We start from the raw sequence: 15,279 nt of genomic DNA, 5'->3' as shown, positions 1-15,279 counted from the left end.
TATCGATGATGATTATCGGTTGAAAAAATACCGATGGAAGTTACCGGTTGAAAGATACCGATGATGAATACCGGTTGAAAGATACCGATGGTATTGTATGGTATGTTGTATGATGAGGGAACTCACTAAGATTTGTGCTTACGGTTTCTGTTTTGGTTTCAAGTACCTCTTCGTCTAAGGGGAAGGAGCCGGCGGCGTAGCATCGCATCACACACGCACACATGATTCCACATCGGATTTTCTGGGATTGCACTCTGATTTTCATTATTTTGATGTCATGGTTTGGGACACAATATTATGATTTTGTAATGTGTTGCTTTATTGACAATGTTATGGTAAAATGTTTTAAAAATTATTAATTCAAAAATGAAATTTTCGGGCTTGAATTTTGGGATGTTACAAGTTGTATCAGAGCCCTGGTTTGAGGGATTCGGACACACCCTGGGGGTGTTTGGACTCAAACAGAGGGACTAAAAGATTTTTACAAGGAAATGGTTTTCTAAAATCTAAATGGAGGGATTTTAAGAAAGACAAAGTGTGTGATGCATGCGAACGGCCGGGCTCAAATAAGTTTTCCCCAAGATACCCATACTTTCTATGTTATGTTATATGGTTTTGATTCAAAAAATTGCATGCTAGAATAGGACTAAGGATCTAGGAGGATGCCTTGTGTGCCTGATATATGATTCTGAGAATTGCATGCTAATTAGGGTTAAGGGTCTAGGGAGGATGCCTTATATGCCTGTTGTATGAGTTGTATGCTAAGACTGTTTAGTCAGCAGTAGGATGACCTGTGTAGGTTATGCCTAGTTTGGTTACCCAATGCACGAATGCTGCTTGATTTGTGCTATGGGGGTTCTGGCCATCTACAACTAGCTAAGGAACATATACGTAACAATATCCGCAAGCTAGTTAGGGGGAGGTGGTGAGGACTCCTAGTGCAGCTGATGGCAGAGGGTAGGTCGGAGAGTGCCCTAGGGAAGCCTAGGATGAGGTCAGTGGAAAGGGTATCAGTAAAAGGGACTTGGTGAAGTCAAAGCAATCCTTGAGGAAAGTACAGGTAGATGTGGAAGGTAGTATGGGCCCGTACTACTGAAAGCAGAGGATCCGTACTCAACTCAAGGAGGGCCTAGATGGAACCTGGAAACTTGGAAAGTGTGTGAGACCTCTAAAAAAAGTATATGTGACCCTGACATTTGTATGTTTATTTTTAGAATGGTGGTCACGCGACATGGAGCGGGAGGATTAGGATCTGGGTCAGGATCGGGCTCGGTTGCAGGATCCGAGCATGTGGATGATGGGTTACGCGAGTTCATCACGTCCAAGATCACGACAGGTATCCTTGATGCAACACCGGTTATCTTCGGGTCGATCAAGGAAGGTGTGACATCCCTATTTTCACGGCCAGAAAAAACCGATTTTGTTTATCCTTTATGAAAATCAGAGTACCTCTTTTAATAAAAATGTTGCGGAATTTGTTCCCAGTAAAACATGATAAATATGTTATCAAAGCATTTCCGAAGAAAAGTATTTTTATTCATTTTAAAACATTTGGGATGTCATCGTCAACAGAGAAACATAAGCATAAACATAACTTACATTCATTATCACTAGTGATTTATATCTCCTTCATCTCTCAGTGTAGTGTGACTTCATAACAACACCTGTGATATAAATAAACTGAGTGGGTCAGGTTGGGAAACTTGGTGAGTACATAGGGTTTTCAACCCACAATAATATAATTATTATGTTTAAACAAATAAGCAATCAACCCAATTACTCATCCCCATTATCTTCTTTATTCTTACGGATCTACCTTAAGAATCAGCTATTCCTCGTTCATTTATTCCTAAGGATCATCCTAAAGAATCGGAACGAAGTCCATCGTTGCCACGGTTTACACAACAGGCACTAAGTCTACATAGTTGCCATGGGTTAGGCATCAAGTCTGCATGATCGCCAAGGTTTACACAACGGGCACTAAGTCTACATAGTCTTCAGGGTTTAGGCATCAAGTCAGCATGATCGCCAAGGTTTAGGCAACAAGTCTGCATGGTCGCCAAGGTTTAGAGTACATCGGGTGAACACATCATTCACAACACATACAGGTTGCGAGCCTACTAGTGTTCCACTGGACTGTCTAGAATAGTCTGTGGTTGTCATCCATACTCTGCTGAATGACGGGGCCATCGTTTGGGAAAAGGCTTCTCACATCGTCCACCTCTCACCCTCACCTCGTGGTCTATAACACCTCTCAACTCATCATCAAACTCATATTCCATCTATTACATCTACCCATGTTTTACCCCAACATTATCGTAGATATAAAATACATATATAGTTTAAATCATTTAAAACATGTATAAAATTGTTCATCCAGCATAGACAACAAGTATTCAGATAATATGCACGCATAGAACGTAATTTATATAAAATGCTTCATATCTATGTGTAAGATGAAAGTAACTATGCACTCACCTGATAAGGTGGTGACTTGGTACTCGGACAGCGCTTCGTTTACTTTAAAATAATTTCCTTCGACGAAACCTAGTATTATTACCGCTAGATTTTAGTCTAATATTTACAGTGACTAATTATTAGTCTTATTATTATTATTATATAAGCGTCTAAACAATACTTTCCAACCACTATGTACAGACATGGGTCAGACATAAAACACCGGAGGGCAGGACCATTTTGGCGTATAACACTTCTGAAATCCAACAACCCTATGCGGTCCTTTAAACCAGGTTCCCCGTACTGCGAGTAGTAAAAAAAATATGATAATGACACTTATATAAGTCATAATAATAGCTCAAATATTTATTATAAGTTCATAATAACAATATTAATTTTAAATATAAGCTATATTAAAATAGGGTAAGCATAACTTACTTACAAGGGGATTTTAGCTAGGATTCGGGCTCTGCAGGGCAGAACTTCATCGCTGAATCTTTCTAAGAAAGATTCGTGCAACGCTTCAGCGCTCACCTTACTATACTAAAAACTACAAAAATAGAAGTCGAATCACGAGGGACCGAAATGCTCGGAGGATAAGGAGAGAAAGACTCTTGAATCAAGAGAATGGTGCAAGAAATATGAGAGCCTAAGGCTCTTATTTATACTAATTGAATTTTCAATAACTACCCTCCATAATTACTTAATGACCTTTTAGTTATATAAACAACTAAACTGTGACATCCCCAAAATCACGGCCAGAAAAGACCGGTTTTGTTTATACTTTATTTCAAAATCAGAGTAACCTTTTAATAAAAGAATTGTGGAATTTGTCCCAAAACAATAATATGATAAAGATTTATCAAAATCATTTCCTTAGAAATGTATTTCATTAAAAGACTCAGGATGCCATGTCCGATACAATACATAAGTATAAACAGTACAATATAAGCCTTACTACATTATTTCATATCCACATGCCTATATCTGTAATCCCTCATCCCCTATGCTCGAGCGCCACTACCTGTAATACATAAAACTGAGTGGGTCAGGCTTGGGAGCCTGGTGAGCACATAGGGTTTTCAACCCACAATAAATAAGTTTACTAATTTCATCAACCAACAATAACCCGATTACCCGTTCCCGTTATCCTCACATTACGTCCCTAAACACCTATCATAAGGGACCTATCCTAAGGATCATCATCAGGATGGACACTACTGCTAAGGGGGTTCCGCAGCAATAAATGTCGTAAAGGCAACCATGAGGGGGATGGAGTACACCGGTGAACACATCGTTCACAACACCTACAGGTTGCGAGTCTGCCAACGTTCCACTAGACTGTCTAGAAGAGTCCGTGGCCGTTATCTATTGTAACGATCGTTTCCGAGGTATAAATTCATTTAATTCTTCAGTTTATTTAGTGTGCTATAATTGAATTGTTATTGTGACTATACCTCTTTTTGTGTCGAAGTGTAGGCAGCCCATAAGCCGTACGTGGGGCGTAACCCCCCCCCCCTTGTACGCTGGGCGTACTGATTAAATGAAGCGCGGGGAGACTGAGCGTACGCCCAACGTACGCGACCATGTGGCAAACCCTAATTTTAGGGGTTGAGGCGTATTTAAACCCCATTATAGCCTCCCATTTGGCCTCCTCACTTATCATTCACTCCAGAGAAACCCTAGTTCGTCCCCTTTGCTCCTTGTTTGTGTGTGTTTGATATTTGAGCTTATTTTTGTGAAGAAGGAGAAGAAGAGAAGTGGAAGAAGAAGAACTTGAGCACCTTGAGCTCATAGATCTGGGATCATTCCTTCATTTGGCATTCAAAAGAGGTATAAAGCTTCCAACTTTCCTCTTGTAAGTTTAGATCTAGGAGTTTTTGGAAGTTTGGACCTTTTAGGTACAAAGGAAGGACCTTTATATTGCAACTTCGTTTTTGAAGCATGGGATTGCTATCCTTGAAGCTCAAGAGTCCCCATAGCAGTAAAGTTTCGATCTGTGTGGCTTATATGGAACCATGCATGAGATCTAGTTAGTTTTATGGAAGTAGAATGTTATTTGTGGAAGTTTGAGCCTTTATGAGACTTGTAAGCCATCAAGTAAGCAACTTTATGACTTAAGTCATGGAATAAGCTTAGGATCTGGATTTGTAGCTTCTGGATTGGATTATTAAGCACTTAATGAGATGTTGGCTTAACAGAGTTGTACGCGCCGCGTACAAGGATGTACGCGCCGCGTACAAGCCAGCAGCCGGTACGCTCAGCGTACCTTGATGTACGCCCCGCGTACGCTGCCAGTTTGGGCTTCGAGTGTTGGGCCTTGGTGTGGGTTGGGTTTTAGGCTTAGGGTCCTTGGGCCTTTATGGCCCATCAGAATTCAGTTGCTAAGGACCAAGGATTTAGTATTGGTCTTGAGTAAGGCCCAATAGCAGGGTTCTAGGCCCAAAATAGCAAATTAGGCCATTAATGGGCCTATAGTGGGGCCATAGATGGACTTAGAAGGAATTAAGGATTTGGGCCATGTTTGCGTCCCACACCATAGTAGGGGTAAAATGGTCATTTTACCCATAGAGGAATCCCTATTCTGATTTAGTATTTTAATTCCCATGATAGCTGGGAAGCAGCCGGAGCAGCAGTCAGGGATTTCTCATTCAGGAGTTCAGCAGTCAGCATCACGAGGTGAGTTTCCTTCCGGTAGGAACGGGTCTAAGGCCACAATGTCAGCCCGTTTAGCTAGCAATAGTTTCCGGACTTCGGTCCGATGCAGTGGTTAGTATGTTTGATGCCTTCGTGGCTCAGACAGGATTTGTGTGTTATGTGTCCTGGGCCACGGCCTGATGCAGTATGCAGTATATGTGTTTATGCTAGTTGATATGTGTTTATGCTATGCTATGTTCAGTTAGTTCCGGACTTCGGTCCGATGCAGTTAGCCCAGACTTCGGTCCGATGCAGGGGGCAAGTCCCCAGTTAGTCCGGACTTCGGTCTGATGCAGGGGACAAGGTCCCAGTCAGTTAGTCCGAACTTCGGTCCAATGCAGGGGACAAGGTCCCAGTCAGTTTCCGGACTTCGGTCCGATGCAGGGGCAAGGCCCCAGTTAGTCCGGACCTCGGTCCGATGCAGTAGGCAAGGCCCAGTATGTGTTTATTATGTTATTGTATGGTATGTGGTAGTTTGGGGGAGCTCACTAAGCTTTGTGCTTGCAGTTTCAGTTTTGGTTTCAGGTACTTCCGCAAGTAAAGGGAAGAGCTTGGGTTGATGGAATCGCATACACCACAGCTCCAGTTTGTCTTGGGAGTTGTTTTAGCTTTTCATAGATATGATTTGACACAGTCTTGATATAGTTTTCTCGTGATACTTTGTTATGATTCTGAGATAATGACGTATGAGTTTATTTTATGATATTGACATGATGTTTTTAGTAATTATTAAACAAAAATTTCCGGGTCGTATTTTGGGATGTTACATCTATACTCCGCTAGATGACTGGATCAACAACAACAACATCGAGGCCTATCATCATTTTATCACACATCACCTATTACATCTACCCATAATTTACCCCAACATTTTTGTAGATATAAAATGCATATACAATTTAAATCATATAAAACTTGTATAAAATCGTTCATCCAGCATAAATAACAAGTATAAAAATAATATACACACATAGCACGTAGTTTATATAAAATACTTCATATCTATGTGTAAGATGAAAGGGACAATGCACTCACTTGAAATGGTGGTGATTCCGAACTCAGACAGTGCTTCGCTTCTTAAAAATAATTTCCTTCGACGAAACATAGTATTATTACCACTAGAGTTTAGTCTATTATTCGCCGAGACTAATTAATAGTCTAGTTATTATTACTATTATATAAGCGTTAAAAAAAATACTTATATAACCCATAATAATAGCCCAAGTATTTATTATAAGTTCCTAATAACGTTACTATAATTAAATAAAAGCTATATTAAAAATAGCGTAGGCGTAGCTCACTTACAACCGGTTTTATAGAAAACCAGGCTTTGCTTGGAGTAGCGTTCCCAAGCCAAAAAGCTCTTCTTCTCGGAGCCGTCGAGCACTTCGGGGCTTCCGCCTCGTGCTAGGGAGGTTCCCTGGGCTTTTCGGGGGATTTCGGGGCTTGAGAGAGGTTCTAGAGAGAGAGTAAAGAGAAGAAAGAATGGGAAAGGTGTGAAGAAAATGAGGGTGGGAGAGGTGGTATTTATAGGGTGAAATGTGGTTGAACTTGGTGCCACATGTCACCATCTGGTGGCAAACCTTGGGGAGAAAGCAATGGTCAAGATTGTGCCACGTCACCCATTTTCGCACAGTACACTTCTGACTTCTAAAAATCCATAACTTTCACATATGAGCTTCGTTTCTGACGTTATTTATATCCACGCGTAGGTAAAAATAGGATCTACAAATTTTATTTTGACTCCGTCGGCTAATTCTCGACCGATCTTAAATTTAACAGTACGAGGAGATTATATTGTTAAATGTCCGCGTAAAATTCATAACTTCTGCATACGGACTCTGTTTTCGTCTGTCTTTTTCCTGTTGAGTTCCTATTAATGAGATCTTCAATTCTCATTTAGTTCGTGTAGGCCAATAACCGCTCGATCTAAAATTCGAGTTTCGGGTTCTACACTGCTAATCTGAAATTTCGAAAAATCATAACTTCCTCATACGAAGTCAGATTTGGGCGTTCTTTTTATGGACGCTCTCAGTTCAACGTATTCTACGAATTTTGTTTAGATCATTAAGGCTAAAACTCTCTCTATCGTAAGTTCACTATTTACGCTTCCCGGTATCATGTTGGTTCCATCGCGAAACTTCGACGGGTCATAACTTCTTCGTTACAACTCGGATTTCGGCGTTCTTTATATCTCCGAAATCCTTGTTTCGATCAATACAACTTTATGTAAAGATATCGGGTTTATCTCACATTTTAATTTTGACGCTTATTTTTATCCTTTATTTATTATACATTTATAAATAAGTAATAAGCACATAAATACACATAGTTCACATGATACTCAAATATTTCATTTTTATTATTTCAGAAAGAGTTACAATGGTTGATCTAGACTATTACATTGTCTAAAAATGCTATTTTAAATGGATTTAATGATATTTGTACTAAACTAATGTCGAAAGAACTCAACATTAGTCTTATAATGACTGCTTCGTCGATACCTTTCTAATAATATATACATATGTATATATATGTGTACGTATATATGATTTATACTTTATTTTAATACGTAAATATGCTATTATAATTTATAACTTGTTCATACGAACTCCGTTTTTGACGTTCTTTATATCCACATGTAGGTGGAGACGTACTCTACAACTTTCATTTACACTTCGTCGGCTAATTTTGACTTTATTTTTAAAGTTATATTTTTAACAGGCCGGGACATGATTGGTTCGTTAAAATCTCATAACTTCTTCATCCGATGTCCATTTTCGTCTGTCTTTTTATCGTTACGCTACTAATAATGAGATCTTCGATTCTCGCTTAGATTGTGTCGGCTAAAAACGTTCAATCTAATACTCGAACTTCGGGTTGTACACCAATAAGCTGAAACTTCGAAAAATCATAACTTCCTCATACGAAGTCAGATTTGGGCGTTCTTTTTATGGATGTTCTCAGGTTATCATATTCTACGACTTTCATTTAGATTACTAAGGCTAAAAGAAGCTCTATCATAAATTCACTATTTACGTCTTCGCGGTGTCATGCCGGGTTTGCCGTAAAACTTCGACGGGCCATAACTTCTTCATTATAACTCGGATTTCGACGTTCTTTATATGTATGGAACCCTTGAGACATTGTAACAGCCGAAATTTAGGTACAACCGATTAGCCCTTCATCTTTATTTATTTGTTATTTTGGGCCTTTGTGTTGGGCGAGTACGTTGGGCGTACAAGGAGTACGCTACGCGTACTCGCGCGCCTCATTTAAACACGTCATCGTCGGGTACGCTGGGCGTACCCAAGGTTACGTCGGGTGTAATCGGTCCAGACCCAAAACCCTAATTTGAGTTGTTGGCTATAAAATGAATGAGATGGCTTGGTTTCTTAGCCACCATCCTTCAGAAAGAAACCCTAAGAGAGTTGTTCCATCGTTCATAGCTTGTTTGTGAGTGTTATAAGCTTTGAGGTGTCATTTCAAGGTAGCAAAAGGAAAGAGGAGTCCATTGTGGAGGCTAGAAGTTGGTGTGCAAGTGTAGATCCGTGAAAAGCAAAGGTTGGAGCTTCTTCCTAAGGTAAAAAGTTCAGATCTTGCCTTGTAGTTCTCATGGTATGCTTCATGGACCAATTTCTAGGGTTTTGGTCCCAAACATGGAGACTTTATGAGCAAGTAGTCTCCATTGGCTTAGATCTACGATATTCCAGGTCCATTTGAGTTGTATGTTCATAAAAATGTGATCTTGGCGTATATATTTAGCCATGCATGAGATCTAGATCTTTGGAGGTGAAAAGGAAGGTATTAGAGGTGTAGGAGCCTTTACAGCCATGCCAAGGCTTAAAGGTTCCGACTTTATGGATTAGGAGGCTTATTGAGAGCCAGATCTGGAAGTTGAAGGAGTGTCTTAACCATTTAAGACAAGAAATATGGTATGGATGAATCTAGGGTTTATGATGGGCGTAACTCCCAGTACGCGCAGCGTAAGGGGTTGCGACCCCCGATTGTGACTCATCGATGTACACCCCGCGTACAGAAGCTGGTACGCCCCGCGTACCGTGGTCAGTTGACTTTCGTTGACTTTTAGGGTTTGGTCAACATGAGTCAAGGAAGGGTAAAATGGTCTTTTACCCCTCTGTGGGATAATGATAAGGGTGTAGCCTAGTCTTGAAAGTCTATATTAATTAGAATGATATTTCGTTATGATTAGGCGGGGTTGGGTCTTCGTTTCGAGATTCGGAGAGAGCGAGCATGTGAGATTCTAGACTTCCTGCGAGGTGAGTCTTCTCACTATACTGTACCCGCAAGGGTATTTATGTGTGACCGAGAGGTCGGATATGTTATGAGTTGTATGCATTGAATATGATAAGTTAACCATTTGTATGTGTTATGTATGCTATGCTTGATATGGGCCGGAAGGCATTATGTTATGGGACGGAAGACATTTTATGTTATGGGCCGGAAGGCATTGTGATGTGGACCGGAAGGTTTACCGGGTCGGGACGAAAGTCCCCTGAGACACATGGATCGGAAGGTCATGGCCTGGAAAGGTGTATATGCGTAAGTAGTATTTTGGGGAACTCACTAAGCATTTATGCTTACAGTTGTTGTGTTATGTGTTTCAGGTACTAGCGAGGACCGTGGGAAGGCGTCGGCGTGATCTGTACACACTGATGGAGGATTTATGATCTTGGGATTTATATGATTTGTATTATGATATGATACATTGGATCTTTATGACTTGTTTTGGATGAAAACATGTTTTTAAGAAATGAAAATTTTGTTTTGAAAATTTACGTTGTTACAAGTTGGTATCAGAGCCTTGGTTTGAGGGATTCGGGTGCACCTTCGGGCGTAACTGAACTCAAACCGAGGATTTGAGAAAAAATTTCAAAAATAAAAGCATAAAATTTTATAAGGCATTTTGTGATAACCAAGGATGAAGCAGTGTGTACGGTCAGCTAGCGCCCGAACGGTAAAATCCCCAAAATACCCTTACAATAGGTGTTATGAGATATGTTATGCATGCTAGAGTAGACTAGGTATTCATATTAGGACTAGAGTGGTCTGATTTGTGATGCCTTAGTCTAGGGGAAACCTGCTGCTATGAGATGCTTTGAGAGCGAGTAGGTAGCCAGTGCATAGCAAGAATAGAGTACTCATGATCCGGGGTCCAAGGAGGAGGACTTGGGGTGAATGCTGATGCGGTGTAGTCTGTAGTATAGGGCCCGTACTACTGAAGACACCGGATCGGTGGGCAGTCCAAGTAAGAATCCTTTGGGTATCGGAGGTCGAGTAGGGTTGCGTTATCGAGTGCGAGTATGCTCGATTGGGTCTCTAATATTTTTATGTTGTATTTCAGAGGCATCATGGTTGGGACACGCCACAGACCGGGGACGAGCGATGTGAGTGACGAGGAGCTTCGTCAGATGATCCACGATGAGGTGGTTGCGGCAATCCGGGCCGAGATTCCAGAGATGTTTGGGTATATCAAGACCATGCTATTAGAGACTTTTCGATGAGCGGTACGCCGTGGTGACTGAGGCTGCGGCCGCTGCAGCTACAACAGTTGTGGCTGCTGCCAGACCTCAGGGAGGTGACTCGTTGTTGTTCCGGGAGTTCAGCAACACGAAGCCACTCGAGTTTGATGGGACGCAGGACCCGATCGCTGCGATGCGATGGATTGCTGACATTGAGGGATGCTTCTACACGTGTTCATGTCCGGAGCATCTGAGGGTGCGGTTCGCTTTGAACCAGCTCTGCATGGGAGCAAAGGATTGGTGGAAGTTCGTGACGGCGAAATTCACTCTTGAGGAGATCTCAGCGGTGACTTGGGAGAAATTCACCACCATGTTCAGAGATGAGTATGTTCCCCCGGTGGAGAGGGAGCGACTGGTTCAGGAGTTCTTGACCCTCAAGCAGGGTAATGATTCAGTTGCTGTGGTCACCCGGAAGTTTCATGAGAGGGAGATGTTCTGCCATGAGCAGGTGTCCACTGAGCAGTCACGGATGAGCCGATATTTGGGTATACTGAGGAGGGACATTCGGGAGTTCGTATCGAACTCGACATTCCGGACATTTGCTGAGCTCCAGGCAAATGCCCGGAAGAGGGAGATCGAGTTGGAGACTCAGGTCAGGGAGGAGGCCGAGTCTCAGCGGGTGGATCGACGGTCGGCTCAGTCCCATCCGGTAGCCAAGCGGACCAAGTCCGCCGACTCGAGGACAGGAGGTCAGAAGGGTCGCACTTGTGGAAAGTGCGGCAAGGGTCATGAGGGGGCCTGTCGATCAGGTGCTTGCTACAAATGTGACAAGGAGGAGCACATCGCTAGGGATTGCCCCAAGGGATTTATGGTTTGCTTCCATTGCAACCAGACCGGCCATCGGAAGGCCGAGTGTCCTCAGCTTCTCCAGGGATCCGCGCCTGCTGCTAGGGCCACTGAGACTCAACCGGTGAAGGCCGAGGCCCCGAGGGCTCGTGGGAGGGCTTTTCAGTTGACTGCGGAGGAGGTCCGCGCGGCGCTCGATGTCGTGTCTGGTATATATTCTTTCGTGTATTTATTTTTTTATGTTGAGATGTTGTGCTTATTTTATGATATGCGTAGGTACTTTTCTTGTGAATTATGTACCTGCCTTGGTATTATTTGACTCGGGTGCGAGTCGGTCTTTTGTATCTCTGGCTTTTAGTCAGCACCTCGGTATTGATCGAGAGGTGATGAGTCGACCTCTAAGGGTTTCCATAGCTGATGAGAAAGCGGTATATGCCACCGATGTGATTCGAGGATGTGTGCTCGAGATTTTTGGTGTCAATTTCCCTATAGACCTAGTTCCTATCGCAATGGGAGATGTCTGTGTCATCATGGGCATGGACTGGTTGAGTAAGTTTGGAGCGGTCATTGACTGCGAGAAACAGCTGGTGACTATGCGAGACCCTAGTGGGGGAGTGCTTACTGTGTATGGCGAGGGGACCCGGTGTGGGTCAGCATTTTGTTCGGCTGCCAAGGCGAGGCAGAGTTTGCAGCAGGGCTGCAGTGGATTCATAGCCTATGTGATGGATGCACGAGTGGCCACTGGGAGGCCAAGATCGGTTGACGAGGTTCCGGTAGTGTGCAAGTTCCCGAATGTTTTTCCCGAGGAACTGTCGGGTGTGCCTCCGGAAAGACAAGTGGAGTTCCGTATTGACTAGATTCCGGGAGCAGCACCTATCGCCAAGGCGCCTTATCGCCTCGCGCCGCTAGAGATGCAGGAGTTATCCTTGCAGCTTCAGGAGCTGTTGGGGAAAGGGTTTATTCGACCGAGTAGCTCGCCTTGGGGAGCACCGATCCTTTTTGTCAAAAAGAAAGATGGTTTGCACCGGATGTGTATTGATTACCGGGAGTTGAACAAGTTGACGGTCAAGATCCGGTATCCGTTACCTAGGATCGATGATCTGTTCGATCGGTTGCAGGGGGGCATCTTGGTTCTCCAAGATAGACTTGAGGTCAGGTTATCATCAGATGAGGGTTCAGGATGAAGATATCCAGAAGACTGCATTCAGAACTCGTTATGGACATTGCGAGTTTGTGGTGATGCCTTTTGGGCTCACCAATGCCCCAGCTGCGTTCATGGATCTCATGAACAGGGTGTGCAGGCCGATGCTGGATCGGTTGGTGATCATATTCATTAATGATATTTTGGTATATTCGAGGTCTAGAGAGCAGCATGAGGAGCATTTGAGGGAGATCCTTGGAGTTCTGAGATCGGAGAGGCTATATGCCAAATTCACCAAGTGTGATTTATGGTTACGAGAGGTCCAGTTCCTAGGACATCTTGTTAACCAGAAGGGGATATTGGTCGATCCGGCCAAGATTGAGGCAGTGATGAGATGGGAGGTGCCGAGATCACCCAATGAGATCAGGAGCTTTCTGGGATTGGCCGGCTATTATCAGAGGTTTATTAGGGATTTCTCCAAGATCGTCGTGCCACTTACCAAGATGACCCGGAAGGGTGTTGCATTTTCTTGGGGTTCGGAGCAGCAGTCCTCATTTGAGACCCTTCGTCAGAAGTTGTGCAAGGCCCCGGTGCTCGCACTTCCGGAAGGGATGGAGAATTTTGTGGTATTTTGTGATGCATCCATATCTGGGTTAGGGGCAGTGCTTATGCAGAGGGGGTACATTATAGCGTATGCATCGAGGCAGCTGAAGGCTCATGAGTCGAGATATCCCACCCACAATCTGGAGTTGGGGGTTGTGGTGTTTGCCCTCAAGATCTGGAGGCACTATCTATATGGGGTTCGGTGTACCATATACACAGACCACAAGAGTCTGAAGTACTTGATGGATCAGCCAAACCTGAATATGCGCCAGAGGAGATGGTTGGATGTGGTGAAGGATTATGATTGCGAGATCCTGTACCACCCGGGCAAGGCTAATGTCGTAGCTGATGCTTTGAGCCGTAGGACGGAGAGCGCCCCGATCCGAGACATTTATATGAGGTTGACGGTGATGACTCCGGTATTGGACACCATTCGAGGGGCCCAGGCTAAGGCTGCGAGACCAGAGAACCGAAAGCGGGAGCGGGTTGTTGGGCAGGTGCCGAAGTTCGATATTGATAGTCGGGGACTTATGACATTTCAGGGTCGGATTCGGGTACCATTTGTGGGCAGGACGCATACCATTTTGATGAAGGAGGCACATCGATCGAAGTTCTCGATCCATCCCGGAGCTACTAAGATGTATTTGGACCTAAAGAAGGAGTATTGGTGGCCCTATATGAAGATGGATGTTGCATGGTTCGTCGAGATGTGCCTAACTTGTCGCCAAGTTAAGGCCGAGCACCAACGTCCGCATGGTAAGCTGCAACCGCTGGAGATTCCCGAGTGGAAGTGGGAACAGATTACCATGGATTTTATCACCAAATTGCCAAGGACTGCGAGAGGAGTCGATGCAATTTGGGTGATTGTGGACAGGTTGACGAAGAGCGCTCATTTTCTTGCTATCAGTGAGAGCTCTTCCGCTGAGAGGTTGGCAAAGTTGTATGTGAGAGAGGTGGTATCGCGGCATGGCGTTCCGATGTCGATTGTTTCAGATTGAGACGTGCGATTTACTTCCAGATTTTGGAAGAAGTTTCCCGAGGAGTTGGGTACAAGACTGCATTTCAGTACCGCATACCACCCACAGACGGACGGGCAGAGCGAGTGGACGATTCAAATGCTCGTGGATATGCTCCGAGCGTGTGTTTTGGATTTTGGAGGGAGTTGGGACACCTATTTACCCTTGGCAGAGTTTTCGTACAACAACAGCCATCATTCGAGCATTGGTATGCCACCCTTTGAGCTGTTGTATGGGCGGAGGTGTCGGACCCCCATCTGCTGGGGAGAGGTGGGGCATCGGGTAATGGGTAGTACGGAGATTGTGCTTCAGACGACAGAGCAGATACAGCAGGTCAGGCAGAGATTGTTGACCGCTCAGAGTCGCCAGAAGAGCTATGCGGACAGGCGTCGGTCCGAGCTCGAGTTTTAGGTTGGCGACCTGGTACTCTTAAAAGTCTCTCCTTGGAAAGGAGTGATTCGATTCAGGAAGAGGGGCAAGTTAGGACCTCGATTCATTGGACCTTTCAGGGTAATTGCGAGGGTAGGCAGGGTAGCCTACCGTTTGGATCTACCTGCGGAGCTGGGTCAGATTCACGACACCTTTCATGTGTCGCAGTTGAGGAAGTGTATTGCCGACGAGTCGGCTGTGGTTCCATTAGAGGATATTCAGGTGGATCCGGGCCTGAACTATGTTGAGAGACCAGTGGCAATTAGGGATCGAAAGGTTAAGGTTCTGAGGAACATGGAAGTGCCCTTGGTGCAAGTGCAGTGGCAGCATCGGAAGGGGTCCGAGCTGACGTGGGAGTCCGAGTCGGAGATGCGGGAGCAGCATCCAGAATTGTTTTCGGTATAAGACTTCGGGGACAAAGTCTGGTTCTAGTGGGGGAGAATTGTAACAACTGAAATTCAGGTACAACCGATTAGCCCTTCATCTGTATTTATTTGTCATTTTGGGCCTTTGTGTTGGGTGAGTACACTGGGCGTACAAGGAGTACGTTGCGCGTACTCGCGCGCCTCATTTAAACACATCATCGTCGGGTACGCTGGGCGTACCC

This window comes from Lactuca serriola, chromosome 1 (genome assembly GCF_051521515.1).
Source record: "Lactuca serriola cultivar US96UC23 chromosome 1, Lser_US96UC23_V15, whole genome shotgun sequence".
NCBI classification, from domain to species: domain Eukaryota; kingdom Viridiplantae; phylum Streptophyta; class Magnoliopsida; order Asterales; family Asteraceae; genus Lactuca; species Lactuca serriola.
The sequence above is the reverse complement of the archived record's forward strand: the minus strand, read 5'-3'. Positions refer to the sequence as shown.